This window comes from Ambystoma mexicanum, chromosome 6q (genome assembly GCF_040938575.1).
Source record: "Ambystoma mexicanum isolate Mex_15411 chromosome 6q, UKY_AmexF1_1, whole genome shotgun sequence".
Classification (NCBI taxonomy): Eukaryota; Metazoa; Chordata; class Amphibia; order Caudata; family Ambystomatidae; genus Ambystoma; species Ambystoma mexicanum.
In genome coordinates, this window is record NC_090937.1 from 1,550,392,018 (window position 1) to 1,550,409,398 (window position 17,381).

Here is a 17,381-nt window from a genome sequence, read left to right on the forward strand (position 1 = left end):
TTCATTCTCTTTCCTAGTTGTCTTTTCTTTGTCCGCCAGGAGAATTTGTCTATCATGACTTCTAGCTCTTAGGTACGGTCTTTCGATGACCTTCTTCGGATAACATTGCTGTAAAAATCATCTCACCGTGGTTTTAATCTCTGTATCATATGTGGCCAGAGTAGAGCTGTTTCTTCTTATCCTAACAAATTCTCTGTATGGTACACTCCAAATTAAGCTCTTCGGATGTCCACTTTTGGCATGAAGTGGCATGTTTGACCCTGTTGGTTTTCTGTGTAGTTCACACGTGAGTGATTGTTCCACTATTCGTAAGATCACATCTAAGAATGTGATAAACAAGAAACTGTGGGTTTCAGTAAACCTAAGGTTGTGCTCATTTTGATTCAGCTGCTTCACAAAATCGACCCATACATGTTCGGTCCCCTTCCAGATTATGAACAGATCATCTATGTACCTGAGCCAGATGACCACATTTTCGGTTGATTCTTGATATTGTTCCGTCCACACCTCAGAGGCTTCCCAGAAACCCATAGTTAGATTTGCATACGACGGGGCAAATGTAGTGCCCATTGCTGTGCCCTGTGTTTGCCTGAAGTATTCTTCATTGAAGACGAAAATGTTGTGGGTTAGGCATAGGCCAATCATCTCTAAGATCATCTGCGTATGTTCAAGATAATTGAGAGACCTCGTGTTAAGATATTTCTCACAAGCTTTTTTCCCATAGTTATGCTCAATTGATGTATATAGGGACACGACATCCATTGTTGCCATCATAAAATTTGATTCCCAAGGAATGTTGTTAATACGTGACAAAAAGTCTTTGGTGTCTTTTAGATAAGAAGGTAACATAGAGACAAAAGGAAACAAAGTTTCATCTATAAATTTAGACATGTTCTCCAGAGCTGACCCTACTAAGGAAACAATCGGTCTTCCTGGTGGTTTTTTACAATTTTTGTGTATTTTCGGAAGAAAATATATAGTGGGAGTGGTGGAGTTTGTCGTTTGTAAAAATTTACAGTTCTCTTCAGTAAGAATCCTTGGTTCCCCTCTGCCCCCTCCTCGTTTTTTATATATTACCAAACCATTATATATATATATATATATATATATATATATATATATATATATATTCGGTCAATTGTGAAAAGGTCAATTGTGACCCTTTAAATTCGGTCAATTGTTCATTCGAACAATTGTAAACGACCAATTTGGGTAATACCATTCTAACGCCTAGGCTGCGGGGCGCTCCAAACATTCGTGGGTCTCCCCATCATGTATTCGTAAGGGGAGAGTCCAGTTCTTGCCTGCACAGATGTGCGCATGCACAACCAAGCTAAGGGCAGCGCATCAGGCCACTCCAACTGACTCCCTAAACATATTTTACTAATCTTGTTCTTCAAGATACCGTCCTGGCGCTCAACAAGACAAGCACTCATCGGGTGTCTGGCCGAATGGAATCGTTTATAAATCTGGAGGCTTGCACAAATTTGTAATATCACGGCGGCAATAAAATGTGGGCCGTTGTCTGACCATATGACACATGGCAGGCCAAATCTGGAAAAGTACTCCTTCAGCATCACTTTTGCTGTGCTCATCGCTGTGCAGTCCTTAAGCGGGTATGCTTCCACCCATTTACTGAATGCACAGACTACCACAAGGATGTACTTCAAGTTCTGACATCTTTCCATTTCTATGAAACCAAAATGTACCACTTCAAATTGCATAGAGGGGGGGCCAAAACTACCTACCGGGGTAGTTGTTACTTTTCCAATGTTGTGTTGTAAACATGTCATACAGTTCTCAACAAGTCTTTCAGCAGTTTTTTTTAATGTGCAGATTCTGCCATACTGTGTCTAAATGCTGAATCATTTTCTTAGCACATATGTGTGTGGGACTGTGGGCCATAATGACCATCGCAGTTACATAGGAGTTTGGCAGCATCCATTTTTTACCCTCTTTGTCTAATTTTGCTGCACCCTCCGCCCAAGCTATTATTTCATCTGCAGTTGCTACTGCTTGCATCTCCTTAACTGAGGCAATCCCATTTTCTATCATACAGGGTTCTTCTTCTGACCTCTCAATAAACATCTTCGTGTGTAGATCAATGGCAGTTGGTTTCGCAATTTTGTCTGCAAATGCATTTCCTTTTCCAACGTTACATGTTACTTTCATATGCACTTCGCATTTCATTATTGCTAATCGCTTAGGACGCGCAAGTGCAGATAACAACCTTGCTATCAAAGGACCATGTTGAATCTTGGTTCCAAGTGATGTTAGAAAACCCCTTTCAGCCCAGAGTCAACCAAAATTGTCTACCACCCCAAATACATACTGACTGTCAGTATATATGTTTCCATTCAAGTTTTCAGAAATTTCACATGCTCTGGTCAACACTATTATCTCTGCATCCTGTGCTGAATTATATGGGATCCTTTTTCTCTCTACAATACTCTTTAATGTCGTGATGACATATGCAGCAGTTGATGTACCATCGGGTAATTTGAAACAGGAATCGTCACAAAACAGTTCTCCATCTGGCTCCTTGTGTGGGGTGTCTGTTAAATCAATTCTTCCTTTTGTTTCTTGTTCAATAACCATTATACAATCATGGGGTGGTGACTCCCATTCACCTGTTCTTTCATTGGGAGGGGGCATTAACTCTGCAGGATCCAAAGCGCAACATCTCAAAATTTGAATATGCGGTGCAAATAGGACAATTTCATATCGTGTCAGTCTGGCTGATATAAGATGTTGCGTCTGCGTTCTATTTAAAAGAACGTCTACTGTGTGAGGCACCATTAAGGTTAAGGCGTGACCCAAAACCATTCCCTCGGTTTGTTTTACTGACGCGGCAGTCGCAGCAACAGCTCACAAACAGAGCGGCAATGCAACAGGATCCAGCGCAGAAGAAAAATAACCGCATGGTCTATTTCTCCCTCCTTGTTCCTGAGCAAAACAGCCAAATCACAACCATTACTCTCATGCACAAATAAATTGAAATCCTTTTCATAATTTAGTGTGCCCAAAACTGGAGCCGAGGATAATGCAACTTTGAGCAGATCAAATGCATCCTGACATTCCACGCTCCATGGCAAGGGCAAAGCAACATCCTTCTTTGTCAATGCCACCATCGGTTTCACAATCATGGCAAAGTTAGCAATCCACTGCCTACAATATGAAGCCATGCCTATTATAGCTCTGACTTCCTTCTGTGTCTTTGGAATAGGCATGCCAGAGATGCTTTCTATTCTTTCTGGTGTCAGTCTCCTTCCCTCTTTCGAAGGTAGGTAGCCTAAATAGGCCACCTCCTTTCAACAATACTGGAATTCTTTTAATGATGCTTCATGTCCATGTGCTGCCAAATGTGTCAACAACTTAGCCATATTATTTTTGCCTATGTCTTCTATGCCAGCAGCAATCTGTAGGTCATCAATGTATTGCAATAATACACACCCTGTTGGTAATTCTAGCATGTCTAGTTGTTATTTAAATGCTCTTCTATAAATACTCGGGCTCTAAGTGTACCCTTGTAGAATTCGTGTGAATGTGAAAGATTGTCCTCCTAATGTAAAAGCAAATAAATATCTGCTATCTGGATGTACTGGAATACTGAAAAATGCGTTCTTCAAACCTACAACACTAAAATGTGATGTGGATGCTGGAATCATGGTTAAAATGGTAGTGACATCTGGGACCAATGGGAATTGGGGATCAACTACTTTATTCAATCCGCGCAAATCAATTATGAAACAATGTGGTATTTCATTCCCTCCTTTCTGGAAGAATTGGACTATTGCAAGTGCTACCAGTAATTTCTTCAAATACATTTCATTTAATCAAATCAGAAACAATGCATTTTAATGCTTTTTCACCTTCTACCGAAATTGTATACTGTGGGATGCGTGGCAATGTAATTCCTTCCTTTAAAACAATTTTTTGCCGGTTCTATTTTCAAACAGCCAACATCATTACCATTCAATGCCCCAATAAAAATTGGTACACCTCTTAATTCAGTTGGTAATGGTTTAGAAAAAAATTGTTACACTGGCATCTTTTGTGGTGATATTGTCAAATAGACTCCATCAGGGGAGCAATGAATAACCGCACTCAATATTTTCAACAAATTTAAACCAAATACATTTTCACCACAATTTTGTGTCAGGAGAAATGGGCAAGACTCAGTGAATGGGCCTAATGTTATAGGTACTGACTGTGACACTGGGCTAATTACTGGTGTACCTGCAAACCCTACTGAAACATTCTTTTGCCCTGACAGTGGTATTTCCGGAACCAAGTGAGCACTTTTGCACTCCTGTGTCCACTAGAAAAGTATACTCTCTATTCCCCACTTTGATCTCTACCCAGGGCCCTTTCTGGTCAAACGAAATAGATACTGGTTCCGTCCCCTGTCTTGGGCTATCCTAGTTAAACAATACATCATCCGATGTAAAGTTGCCAGAGTAGTATGAATTGGACTGAGTATCAAAAATGTTTCCTTCTCCTGCACTATTCTGCTGATGTTGGTTTTGGTTCTGATTGTTATTTCCCTGATTATTCTGATTCTGCGGCATTCTTGAGTTTCTATTCTGTCCTTGTGTTCCCGGACGACCTCTATTTTGCCTTCTCCGGGCATTTCCATTTCTACTCTGTAAATGTGGGCACTGTTCTCGCCAATGACCTTCCTCTCTACAATATGCACATTGATTCTGTCCAATTGGACATCCGTGCATTTGAGAAAAATTCCCTCTTGTTTGTGCATTTCCTCCGCCCCTGTTATTATTCGCTACCTGCTGTATTCATTCTCTCGTTTTTAGATTAACTCTATCCCTCGTTTCTTTCTCCTTCTCTGTATTTACTCTATTCTCATAGTATTGTGCCATGTGTAATACTTCACTCTGTGACTTTGCTTGCCATGCAGTTTCAGACCTCATTATTACATTTTGAATTTTCGGTAGCAACCCTCTCACATATTTGTCAACAAATAGTCTCTTCCCGGTTCAGTGCTCAAATCTTGGCCACTAAAATCTGCAAATACTTCTTCAAATCTATTGAAATAGTCAGTAGCCAGTTCATCTCTACCTTGCACACATGCCGTTCATTTATCCCAGACAATTCTTCTTTCAGGTACTAGTATTGTTAATTTCTGTATTATGCACGCTGGTAATGATAATAAGACCGGCGATGGCTTCTCGCCAGCTTTTCTGTCTGTATCCTCTTTAATCAAATGTTCCCATGTCCCACCCAAAATATCAGCATCATCTACCTTTCTAATTTGTTTCCATACATCTATCGGGAGAATCACAGGAAATAATAGGTCAATATCACTCATTGTGAAAATAGACGATTTCAAATAGGACTCAATCTCTTTGTAAAATCCCACCAGATTCTTCCTCAAATCAGGGATTGTTTGTTTTATATTAGTCACCTCTTGTCTGGAAAATGGGACATGCACGAACTGTGTTGTATAATGGGCTTCTATTACCTCCGGTGGTTTTCCGTCCGCGGCAGCAATCTCTACTTTCGGCACAAAGGTGGGAGGGACTTCTCTCATGGGCAATATCATACTAGGCGTTTCCTCAGTGGTTCGTTTATCAAGCACTCTAGCTAAATGGAAGGAGAGGGCATACTTTCCAGTTTCAGGTAAAAATGCTCTTTTGTATATTGTCATTAAATCCGGGGGGGGCACCAATACTTCTTTCAAAACATTCATCTTGCATATACTCAACCATCACCTGCAATGCCTTCCTCTGCATCTCTACCGTATACTGATCAAACGTATCATGCACCTCCATTGGAGAAATGGTAACATCCGTAATCCATCTAATCGCCTATCGTGTACATATTTTAATTTCTTCACTAACAGGTTTTGACGGGGGAAAAAAACGCTGCTTGACATATATTACCACCTGTTGTTTCCCTCTTTTCACCTCTTCATGCAATTGATCAAGCTCACATTTAAACTCAAATAGCCTGTCTACATGGTCTTTTATCTCTGCTGCACTTTCCCTCATACGCGAAAAAGCATTTAAATCCTGCAACTTCTGCGGTGCTAACATACCGGTTAATTTCTTCCATCTATCTAAGATACTCCCCCATGCATTCTAACAATATCTGTTCTTCACCAAGCGTCTTATAGTCATACATTGCACTCTGCGCGGATCGCTTGTCATTGCCTTCAATGTACGTTTCTGCCCATTCTTTCAGCTCTTCTCTTCTCTCCCTGCTAACCTTATTATGAGATACTCTAGTGCCCCCTCTTTGTGCAGGTCCCGCCTCCGTAGAACCTCCTTCAGTGGCAGCTGCTAATTCATGCTCTGTCGGTGGTGGGGGAAATGGTGTAACGTGCACAGGGGGAGATGGTGCAGATGGAATAACAGGAATGGGGATGCCAACTTAGGTGGAGCAATGTGTATAGGTTCAATAGGGTCAGGCAAAGGGTGAACATTACATTGAGGACGTTCTTGTCTCTTCTCGTTCAGAATTTTATTTATTAGTTCATCTGATGCATGCAACTCTTATTGTGGATATATTTTTTGTATGCCTAATTGAATACTCCTATCCCCTCTTCTGATATCCTCAATCACTCTGAGCTCTTCTGGTTCTAACCCTTTTTCTGTGTTTGATTTGTGTCTTCGTGCATGTTTCTCCCTACTTCCTAAACAGAGATTAGCTTGCTTTCGCCAGTCTCTTATAATGTCAGGCGTCGCGGGGCATGCTCTCTTGTGCAGCAGTACTGATTCTAAGTGTTCTAAAGTACCATCTTTCGGCCACTGCAAATCTGCTACATGTCTGGTCAGCCTATGCCAAATTTCATTAAACATGAATGGGTGGCGCAACCTGGCCAATTTCCAAAGATTGTCTACCGCAGTGGAAAAATCCCACTGGACAGGAAGACAATTTCCCAGGCATATTGATCTTATTCGTACTTTACACTGAGTGTTTGATCTTGCAAGAGCAACACTCAACCAATATCAGGGCTGTTAAGAATTGGGGTACGACTCACCTGATCAACCAATTCGTCACTCAGGACGCAATTCGTCTGTATACAGACACAACCAAGAATCGGTGTGACTGCGTATCTGGCTCAATCTGCCTCGCTTCGGGACCCTCGCCTCAATGCTCTCTGGCCACTGCTCGTAGTTCAGGGATCAGCTGTGTACAGATCTGCAAAGGAGTCTCTCATCAATTTCTTCAAATTCAACGTACACGATGGAGCAAAAGGGGGAGAGTCCCTATTCGAGCACCATTTTTTGCTAGGCCCTGAAGACCCTTCGCATATGGAAACAAGGCATAATCACCATACACTAGTGATACGACAGATACAAGGTTCAGTTTCCAAGTACTAGGGTTTATTGCAAAGCAAATATATTCTCAGTCGGCCGACTGGGTTTAACGTCTCGCAACGTGTGTCACCCAGAACTCGTGAGACGCAAGAGAGCGAACATTCTACAACAGTGTTATGTATATAAAAAGACAATCATACAATCTCTTTGTGACACATCAAAACCACCCATAATGTATCTTCTTGAGCTAGTGTTCGGTAATTGACAATTATGACAAATATGACACGTTTCTTACTCAATCTTTATTACTCGTTTTAGCAACAGTTGCAATTTGCAGTAAGCAGACATAGTTCTTTGTTATGAAGAACATAAGGCACTTGTTCATCAAGGATACTGTGTTCGTATGAGAGGCACATTGCAAAGCATGTTATATACTGTTTTCTATCCGTGAACGGGGGGTCAGCTGGATCTAAAAAGAGCCCCGAAGGGGGGGCGCTAGGAAAGTATAATGCATGTTTAACAGCCTGTTTCTACAGTTTCAGCAAGACCAGCCGGTACCTGGGCCGCTGATTAATGCCTCTCTGCTCGCCTTTAAGGACTTGTGAGGGAGGAAAACAATTTATTTCTGTACTGTTTGGTGTCTCTGTCTGGAGCGGTCTCTCAACATGTAGACTGTGGCGTTGCTCTGTGCATGAGCTTTCGGAATAAAATACATTTTGCAAAGCGTTGAACAGAAAGGAAGAGAAAGCAAATGGCGGATGCTACAGCAGAAAATGGATGCCCTATGGTTATGCTGACGATTCTCTATTGACAATGTAGGGCATATGATTCGATTGGTTTTCGGCCAACATAATATACCTTCTATACTTCGTTAGGGTAGTTTCTAGACTTACATTCCAACCGATTGGTTGCCTAAGTGTGACCCAGCAGAATGAATGGGAGATCAACTAGTATATCTGGGGGCCTCTCACTGCTAGAATTTGTGTTCAGAAGCTGAAGTCCAAACAACAAAGAGTAACTGGAGTGAAACTGAAGGTTAACCTTGAAGCCCTGCTGGAAGAGAAGTCTTGCTGCTTTACTTCAATCTGAAAGCTGCTGTGTCTCCAAGGACTGACCCAGAGAGGACCTGGTAAGGCGCCCTCTTCCCGAGCTATGAGGGACCATCGTGCACCAGCTGATCTCTGCCACAGCTCCCTGGTAGACACACCTACGACAGGCTGCCGACGGGAGACAGGGACTGCTGTGGAATCCCAAAGAGAAGTGCCCGGACTGTTGTCCGCCACTGTCGACGACCGCCGTCGCCGACCGGAGCTGCCTTGCTCCCATTGCCTAAGAACTTAATTTGATCCAAGGACTCTCTCGCCTGCACCGCCATTTGTCTTGTCCTGCCGGAGAAGGCCAGGCCATCGACGCACCGAGGAGGATCCACCGGTGGGTTTTCCCGCCACCCAAAGACCACAGAGATGCCAACGACTCGACGCCCTTGCTGGGCCACAGTTCTTCAAACTCTTTGCGGTCCACAACTATCGACATCGAGGTGCCCCACACGCCTCTTACTTTCAAAACGTTTACGCTTCCCCGTCGATGAGCACTGCTAGGAACGAAGCTGCTACTTCACCGCCGTAGTTCACCGTGTTCATTGCCGGACGTTCGACGACCCGTGGCTTCTGCCTTAAAGGGAGTCCACTCAAGAAGGGCCGTCGATTTCCCAACAAGGAACTTTACACCAGGTAGTTTGGGGTTGCTGAACTATTGGGAAGACTCTTGTAAACAATATATGGACTGGGCTTGTGATATATATTTATTCTACAGGTTGCCCAGGTGGGGGGCTCTCCACACAGAGCTGTGTCTAGGTAAACGCGGCCAGTATTCTGCCTATTGTTCTAACCAACTGCTTTCCTCTTATATCTATTGTTGGTTTCCTTTACAAACTGATTTGTGTAACATTTAACCATACAGTCGATGCACTTTAATGAGATCTAATAGTAATAGTGGTACCACATAGAACTGTATATTTGCCATTATGGATAACCGAGTACAAAGTGAGTTATCCTGATACTGTACATAACCTTGAATATTAATTATATAATGACTGCGTTTTAACTAATACAGTGTGCGGACATTCCTTTGTGGGTGCTTGGGGACTACTTAAGAACCAGCCTGCATCACCTCCTGAGAAGCTAGGCCTTGATTGCTCGACCAAGTACCAATAATAGAGAATCTTGGCTGGGGTCCACTGTGCCTCTCTTCTACTATATAGAGAGCAGAAGTTCAGACACCCCCCTCCGGTCTTTACAACCACAATGATGACATCACATATGACATCACTGATGCCATCACCAGTGACATCTCTAATGTCATCATACATTACATCATTGATGACACCACTGATAGCGTCACTAATTACATCATGCATGCCATCACTGATGTCACCGGTTTGATTAATTACATTTTGAAACATGACAACAATGTTTTTTAACGTAATATAGATGTACATATTTCATACTTACAGAGTATAATGCCCTTGTTTCTTTAAATGTAACATGCGGTATACAATTGCAAGTACATACAGACATTGATACAAAGATGAATATCATGTAAGCATTTACGTACTTTGGAAGGTAATCTGTTACATTGAAATAAAAATTCCTAAATTATTGTAAAAAAAAAGACTACAATTAGTAATAATACCATTGCTATGTCTATAATTAAATAAATATTTACTTTCAAATATTCATTTCTTTTCTATAGCATAAGTAATTCATTTATTTTGCATATGAACTAAAATTTGAATTCTTAGATTATATATTATCACAATGCACATGAACATACTTTCTTTTTTATGTGATTCTTTTTTTTGTCATGAAACTTGTTATTTAGCAGTTAGCCAGTGACCTCCCACCTTGGCATCTCTTGGCACTTTCCTTCTGGGCTACTATCAGCACGTGGCAATCTCTACTCCCCTTTCTATTCATGCACTTTTCTTACTGCACAATGCATATGTGCACTTATAAGAGCAGTGTGTGCAATTTATTGGAATAAGCAAGGGGAATGCAGAGGCTAAAGATTTCTAGAAGATTGTTAAGTGGCAGTTGGTGTGTGGAAGTTAAATATGTTGATAGGGTTCTATGTAGAGTTTTTGGAAGTGATTGGTGGATAGATGTGTAACTTTTTTGAAAATAGGCAATGAGGGAGTGTTGCAAACATAACAGTAAAAAGGGTAGACGGGCTGTGCAGTGCCATGGTCTGCACGTGCAATCCAGGTTTTTTAATAATTTGTTGCCTGGAAAGGGGACTGCAGAGACTATGGATAGTCAAGAAGGTCCATGGATTATAGTGCTTATTGTATGCTAGAGAAAGGTTTTTGGGAGAGAAAATTGTTTCTGTGCTTTTTTCTTTTTCTTTAGTATACAATTGTCCATTATTCCCATTAGCATACTAGACAATGAAAATGGAAATGTTGGAGAATCTTATTGAGTCTAACTAGTTTACTGAAAAGTGTTAAGTAGATGGAGTCTATAAGCGTAATTTATATTTTTAAACTGTGAAAAGCGGTTCCTAAAGGAACCTTTTTCTGTGTTTTTTGATTTTGTATTTATTTTGACAAGTGAGTCCAGAAAGTAAGGTGGGGGAGAGAAATGAGGCTAGGGACACCAACCACAGATATGGAAGGGCAGATGGACAGGGGAAGATGTTGGCTGTGTGTTAAATTTAAGGTAGAGCGGTGTTTCTCATGCTCCTTGATTACAGCCTCAACAACACTTTGAAACTGCTCCCCCCTGCAGAGTGGTGTGTTGCAGTATATACAGAGTGCTGTTGTCTTGGAAAGATATGGATCACCAGTCTCTTTTATAGCTTGCAAGGGAGCTGGTGGGATTTTCTGCCCCACAGGAGTAGCCTGTGTGGTGGCAGTATTGGTTGAGGAAGATGATGTAGACGAAGACAGCGTACTACTTCCTGAGAAAGAAACATCCTTTCTGAGAGCATCCTGGTAGTTGGATTTGGTGTGGCAGCTCATTGAGGTGGTCCGATAGGAATACTGCCCCGGTTCTCCGTGACTGAGTACAGTGTTGCAGTTAGTGCATTTCACCTTGGTAGCCTTAGCCTTCGGTACACCTCCAGCAGTGGTGAAGAACCGCCACACCCATGATTCTCTCTGGGTACTGGTCATAGGCATTTCCTATACCTCACCTTCCTGGGCCTCTTGATTGATTTCTGCATCATTGTGCTTTTTTTTGTTGTTTATGCCCTCCAGCTGGTGGTGGTGGTGACACCTGGGGATGAGGGATGGCAATGACTGATGCCATTTTTGAAGATAAATAGCAGTGGTGCTAATATTCATCCAAGCATGTGCTGTGCCCTGGATTGCAGATGGATAATTAGTGAGAGTAGGTGTAGGAGCTGTGCAAGGGTACAGTTTCAGCTTGAAACTTCCTATCAGCTCAAAATGCAGTTCCAAACTGTTTGTGAAGCACGGACCCATTCGCGATGCACATCATCATGCTGCGCACGCGCGCATGGTCACGTGACACTGTCCTGAAAGTCTGCGATGATGTCAGAAGTCCGCAAACATCGCCAAACAAAAAAACTGTGCAGAAAGTTTATAGAAGTGTTTGAAATGTTGCTTGGATGTGGAATCGTGGGATATTTCTACATCGGCCATGAACGCTGCTATATTGCAGGTAAGCATGCTATTAGGAAGTTGTTGCAAATTAGGGCGCACTGGTAAAAACCCATGAAATTCAGTGAAAACACTTTGTTAAAGGGACGCTATGGTTACAAGTAAAACCGGAAAACAACAGAAATTCGGCAGTTATGGTAAGCTACGCAGCCATATCTTGCACCACCACCGTGCACTGCTAACACTAACACCCAGGACATCAAATATGACACCACAATCCAGAGAGATTTTAGGGCAGGAGAGATGTGGTCCATGGGCTTGACTCTAAGGATAAGTCTCACTGCCCTATTCTGGATTAGCTCGATGGGTCGTAGAGAGGAATAACGTAGATTTAAGAGAAGACTATTTCAGTAGTCTAGCCTAGAGAGAGCCAAAGCTCTGGTAACATTGAGCTTCTGGGGGAAAGTGAGAAAAGGGAGAATCCCTTTGAGAAGGAAGAGTTGAAGGTTGGACTTCTTGGCAATGTCCTGAATGTGAGGGAGAAAAAGAGAGGAGTCGAAGAGGACTCTAAGGTTTCTGGCTTCAGGTGATGGAGAAGGTGGAGAGCCCATAGAGGATGGCCAGAGTGAGTGGACGAAAGAGGGGGCTTGGGACCCAAGGGAGGCCATAGAAGACAAGGGAGAGTGGGAGGGGTTGGGGAGAGAGTGGCAAGGGTACTGAGGATGTCCAGCGTTTAATAGTGAAGTGTGTGGCCAGTGTGTTGCAGAGGGCCTGGGACAGAAGAGGGGAGGAGGAGACTGCGGAAAGGTTTGCTAGTTCCCAGCAGATTTTAAAGAGTTCAGCCATGTTGTTGGATGCATCCGATACCTGTGCCTGGATGTGGGCCCTTTTCTTGGCATGGAGCAGGGTCTTTGGACCAGGAGACAGGCCAGTTTGTCAAAGGATGAACCTGAGGTTTGCCACTTCTGTTCCACTGCTCTGCACTTGCGTTTTAGGGCTGCATGTTTGGAGTCCTACCAGTTATTACACTTGGATGCAGGTTTCAGGCGGATCTTCACAACTGGAGCAAGAATGTCCAGAGTGCTAGTAATGGCAAGATGGAGGTTTCTGAGAGCAGAGGCAGAGGTGGAGACTGGGTTAGGAGGATAGGGGGGATGACGGTGGATGCAAAGTTAGCAGCTGACACTCGCTTAATCGAATGGATGTTTGTGAACGAGGTTGGCAGTGCTGGAGGAGGTGCGGCCAGAGGGCTGCAGGGACCCGTGTGAGAGGAGAGAATGGTCTGACCAGGAGAGAGGGGTGACTAGTGGGGGTGAAAGAGAGGGATCAGAGTGGAGAAGGCATCAAGAGTGAGTCCTCCTAAGTGGGTAGGACCAGAAGAGGGAATGGGTAGGGAGAGAGAGGTACAGAGGTCAATGAAGAGAGTGTATGCTGTGATAGCGGAGTCCAAGTGGGTGTTGAATTCGCTCAGGAGAAGGGGGTTAGAGGCGGTTGAGAAGAGATAGGAGCAGAAATCAGCCCATTCAGAGAGGAACAGGGTGGTAGCGGCAGGGGGCCTGTAGATCGTGGCAATAGTCAGAGAGGAGGAGGAAAAGATGATCAACTTGCAAACCAGGCTCTCAAAGGAGGATCGAGGCTGGGTGGATGTGAGGGAGGAAGGAACCCACTCAGAGAAGATTAAGGTAACCCCACTGCCAGCATGGTTAGGTCATGTCTTGGAAATAATCTTGTTGTCAATGGGAAGAAGGGAGTCAAAAGCAGTGACTGAACTGGCATTGAACGGTTGCCAGTCATTTGGTCGAAATCAATTGGTCGACTGGACAACTGGTCGAATCAATTTGGTCGAAAACCAAATGGTCGAATTTTTTTTTTTTTTTTTTTTTACCTTTTTTTTTTTTTTTTGGGGGGGTCCCCCCCCCAACCCCCTTTTTTTCTTTCTTTTTTTTTTTTTAACACGAAAACCCACAAAACACATATATAAATAAAAAAAAAAAAATTCGACCATTTGGTTTTCGACCAAATGACGTCGACCAAATTGCAGTCGACCAGTTTGTAGTCGACCAAATGACTGGACACCGCATTGAACCATGTCTCGGTAAGAGCGAGAATGTCGAGGTCAATGTTTTCAAGAAAGTTGCAGATGTCGGTGGAGTGTTTGTTGGCTGAGCGGGTGTTAAGTGTGGCCACGTGAAGGAGGACTCCGCCTTTGAAGGTTGAACAAGGAGGAGTACAGGGGAGTGGTACACCAGTCGGAGGGGGAGGGAGAGAGAGAGTGGTTGGGAGAGAAGCAGGTGATGCAAGGAAGTTAATGAGGGAATGCAGGCGCCGGTCGAAGAGAAGGAGGTTGGGTTGAGAACCCTCATAGTGCCTGTGTAGTAGACATTGATGATGCAGCGGGATGACGAGAAGGCCACCAGAGGACTTCTAACTTGATGCCACCATTAATGGGAGAGGATCTGAAAGGAGAGAGAGTAGAGATGAGATGAGGAATCCATAGATCTGGGTAGGATACAGAGAAGAGGATATCGGTGAAGACCTGTCTGGAAGTTGCACTAACATAGGTATCTGCGATAGGTAGGCCAGGGTTGGTGGTCAGGATGTCTTTTTTGTGCTGTTTCCTTCCAGACTTTGTAAGAGAAGGGGTGCAGGTGATACTATAGCAGTTAGAGAAGATAGGTGAAATCAGGGTGGCAGAGGATAGGTGAGGATAGAGGAGTGGTTGCACTGTACAGTCCTAGCCCAAACTCACCAAGTGGCCTAGAAGTTACAGGGGGACACAAAATAAAATGCAGTGGGGTGCAAAGGTCTAGTCATCACTCACCGGTGTTCCACAGATTGCCAAGAGAATGCATAGGTCCGAGTTTGTGAGAATGCAGGGTGCCAGTACAGGGAATGATCCACGGTATGCTGAGTAGGGAGAATCATGCCTCCAAGCCCTCCTAGACCCAGACAGGCTCATACAGGGCCTTAGGGGAGGCCTTGGGTGGGGGCTGGATTTAGCCTGCCAGCTAACCCGATTGGGCGTATGAAGGGAGCACGGCCCAATCAGTGCTGAAGGCTGGAATAGGTTGGGCATTCCGGTGCCTGCACATCAGACAGCAGCCATGTTGGAAGGGAAGGCCACAAGTGTGCTCAGATGAAGCACACCCAGTATTCAGGCCACATTGAGAGCCAACCCCCCTCCAAATGGCTGTGAAACACTGCAGTGAGCAGATAACCGCTTGGCATATACTTTTTTAAAATTTAGGTTTCACATTTTGGGAAAAATCAATCAGCGGTTTCACTCACATCCAGGTCTTGTAAATACCCCCACACAGCCCTTCAGGGTTTACCTGGTGGTCTGCTGGTGGTGTCTCTTCCTGAGCCTTATTGCGGTTGGAGTGTGGCAGGTCCAGCTGCTCTTCGAGTGGTGTGGAAATGGGAAAATACAGGACTTATCTTGACAAACCCACTCCAAACTTTGCAGAATCATTCAAAGGGGGCCGTATACTTTTTTTGCGAAGTTTGGGAGGATTCGTCCAATGGGCGAAGATATAAGTGGCCCAAAAAGTGCTCTTCCTATGGGTTGAGCAACTTAACCATAACTATAGGGCTTCTACCGCAGGCCCTGTAACATAGCAACTGTTTTGTCTGACATTGTCTCCGAGCATTTCCCTGACCAGATTGTAGCCTGGTGGCATTACACAGACAATGTTTTTGACAGGTGAGGCCAGAAAGTAAGGTGGGGGAGAGAAATGAGGCTAGGGACACCAACCACAGATATGGAGGGGCAGATGGACAGGGGAAGATGTTGGCTGTGTGTTAAATTTAAGGTAGAGCATTGTTTCTCATGCTCCTTGATTACAGCCTCATCAGCACTTTGAAACTGCTCCCCCCTGCAGAGTGGTGTGTTGCAGTATATACAGAGTGCTGTTGTCTTGGAAAGATGGATCACCAGTCTCTTTTATAGCTTGCAAGGGAGCTGGTGGGATTTTCTGCCCCACAGGAGTAGCCTGTGTGGTGACAGTATTGGTTGAGGAAGATGATGTAGACGAAGACAGCGTACTACTTCCTGAGAAAGGAACATCCTTTCTGAGAGCATCCTGGTAGTTGGATTTGGTGTGGCAGCTCATTGAGGTGGCCCTATAGGAATACTGCCCCGGTTCTCCGTGACTGAGTACAGCGTTGCAGTTAGTGCATTTCACCTTGGTAGCCTTAGCCTTCGGTACACCTCCAGCAGTGGTGAAGAACCGCCACACCCATGATTCTCTCTGGGTACTGGTCATAGTCATTTCCTCTACCTCACCTTCCTGGGCCTCTTGATTGATTTCTGCATCATTGTGCTTTTTTTTTGTTGTTTATGCCCTCCAGCTGGTGGTGGTGGTGACACCTTGGGATGAGGGATGGCAATGACTGATGCCATTTTTGAAGATAAATAGCAGTGGTGCTAATATTGTCCTTCCCCCAGAAGCTCACTGTCTCCCGAGCCCTGGTTCTCTCAAGGCTGGACTACTGTAACAGCCTCTATCTTAATCTGCCTGCCTCCACTCTCCGCCCTCTGCAACTTATCCAGAACAGAACTGCGAGACTTGTCCTTGGCCTCAAGCCCAGGGACCGTATCTCTCCAGGACTGAAATCTCTTCACTGGCTCCCAGTGGCTGCGAGGATTAAGTTCAAAACCCTCTGCATTGTCCACAAGGCCTTCTGGGGCCTGGGGCCTAAATACCTTCAACTCTCTCTTCCTAAATATCTTCCTTCACGAGCCCTTCGCTCATCCGTCTCCAACTCCCTCATGGTCAGCCGCTTCTCGAAGCAACGAGCTGGGGGTAGATCTCTCTCCGCAGCAGGGTCCTCCCTCTGGAACAGCCTTCCTGCCTCCCTGAAACTTGAGGAGAACCATCTCCGGTTCCGGAAGCACCTCAAAACCTTCCTCTTCGCTTCTGCCTTCTCTCTCCCTCTCCCCTGCTAAACCTGCTTAACTCCCCACTGAATTCTGCACTAAACCTGCATCTGGGCCACTCTCAGTGACCTCGGTCCAGGGCCCAGCCACTCTCCACTTGCACTGCCTCCCTGGCTCCCCCTGCACTGTGGGACTGTCACTGTATCCCTACAGCCCCCTTCCCAGCACTTGCTCTGCACTTACCTCGCACTTGCCACCAGCTGGCCCTTTTATTTATTATTTATTATTTTATTACGCTACTTACCTTGTACTGCACTTTCCCCCCCACCTCCTCCCCCTGCACTTTCTCCTTTTCCCCTTACCTCTGCACTTGCGCGATCTGAATGACACCTGGCCTAGTAGGATCGTTTGTCTGTCTTCCCCTTGTTTCCCTCCCTCCCTGCCTCGTCGCGCCTTGAAACACTTGTGTATAGGCGCGTTACAAATACCATATCATATCATATCATATCATATCATATCATATCATATCAATATTCACCCAAGCATGTGCTGTGCCCTGGATTGCAGATGGATAATTAGTGAGAGTAGGTGTAGGAGC